Raw genomic sequence first — 2,019 nt, 5'->3', positions numbered from 1 at the left:
GAGAGAATGAGCTGTCACCGCAATTCCCATGATGCCGCGCTGCTTAGCATAACTCTACTGTGAAGGCCAGGGTCCACTGGTCCTTACGGTCTGACAGATAATTAAGAAAGCAGGAACGTTTTTTTAGGTGTCTATTGTTCGGAATTTGCATTTTAGCCAGAGGCGACCAGTAATAGAAAAAATACAGGATGGGAAGATGGTAAGAAGCCAATTAGTCAGATAGATGGATGGGCTGACTGACAGCTCTCTGGTATCACCACTTTATATTTCATGATACATAGCTTTGCAGTTTTCTACAAGAACTAACTTTTGTACTCTATATATATATAGGGAGGTAGAATTTTTGCAGAATTTTAGAATTTTTTAGAACTTTAAATAAACATATATTTTGCCGCTTACAATTGGCCTTATAGATAGATGATAGATAGATAGATAGATAGATAGATAGATAGATAGATAGATAGATAGATAGATAGATAGATAGATAGATAGATAGATAGATAGATAGATAGATAGATAGATAGATAGATAGATAGATAGATAGAGATAGATAGATAGATAGATAGATAGATAGATAGATAGATAGATAGATAGATAGATAGATAGATAGATAGATAGATAGATAGATAGATAGATAGATAGATAGATAGATAGATAGACAGACAGACAGACAGATAGATAGATAGATAGATAGATAGATAGATAGATAGATAGATAGATAGATAGATAGATAGATAGATAGATGATAGATAGATGATAGATAGATGATAGATAGATAGATAGATAGATAGATAGATAGATAGATAGATAGATAGATAGATAGATAGATAGATAGATAGATAGATAGATAGATAGATAGATATGAGAAAGCCAAGCTGGGTTCATGCCAAACCACCGCACCACGGACCACATCTACACCCTGCGCAGCCTCATCAAGAGCCACGTCCACAATACAAAGCATGGGAAGATTTACGCCTGTTTTGTGGACTTTAAGAAGGCCTTGGACTCAGTGTGGCACCCGGGCCTATTCCTGAAACTGCTGGAGAGCGGAATTGGAGGTAAAACCTATGACGTCATCAGAAGCTCCTACACAGAGAACAGATGCAGCGTGAAGGTGACGGGAGAAGAACGGCTGATTTCCAGCAGAGCCGAGGAGTCAGACAAGGCCGCAGCTTCAGTCCAACGCTCTTCAACATCTACATCAATGAACTGGCCACAGCTCTGGAATCCTCCTCAGCACCAGGTCTCGCCCTCCATGACACCCAGGTGACATTTCTGTTGTATGCAGATGACCTTCTGCTGCTATCACCAACCGAGAAAGTTCTTCAAGTTTGGTTGAAATTCAGCTCCACGTGGGCACTACCCATCATTTCAAAGAAATCCAAGATCATCGTGTTCCAGAAGAGAAACACAAAATCAGACAAGGCCTTTGTCCTGTGGGCTAAACAATGGCCTACTACAGCGACCGACAGGTACACTTACCTGGGCCTAGAAATCAACCAATCAGGAAGCTTTAAACAAGCCATAGAGATTCTGAAAGACAAGGCGTGAAAAACCTTCTATGCCATCAGAAGAAAACTCTATCACCTCAAACCACCAGTGACGGTCTGGCTTAAAATCTTTGACTCCATCATCTCCCCAATCCTCCTGTATGCCAGTGAAGTCTGGGGTCCGGACACATACCCAGACTGGTCAAGGTGGGATTCCAGCCCAACAGAAATTTTCCACCTAGAATTCTGTAAACACCTCACCAAGTCCATCGGAGCACCACAAATAGTGCCTGTCGGGCAGAACTGGGCAGATTCCCACTACACCTCACAATCCAGAAGAGGGCGCTATCATTCTGGGCCCATCTACACAGCAGCAGGCAAAGATCCTATCACCATAAAGCCCTGCTACACCAAGGGGTCCCAGGTAAACCAGGCCCCGCAGAACATCTCACCCTGACCCGGCCTGAAGAAAATGTCACTCAGCGCGGCCTCACAAAAGCCGAAATCAAGAAGACAATAAACGAGAACC

Source organism: Rhinoderma darwinii, chromosome 4 (assembly GCF_050947455.1).
Source record: "Rhinoderma darwinii isolate aRhiDar2 chromosome 4, aRhiDar2.hap1, whole genome shotgun sequence".
Classification (NCBI taxonomy): domain Eukaryota; kingdom Metazoa; phylum Chordata; class Amphibia; order Anura; family Rhinodermatidae; genus Rhinoderma; species Rhinoderma darwinii.
The sequence above is the reverse complement of the archived record's forward strand: the minus strand, read 5'-3'. Positions refer to the sequence as shown.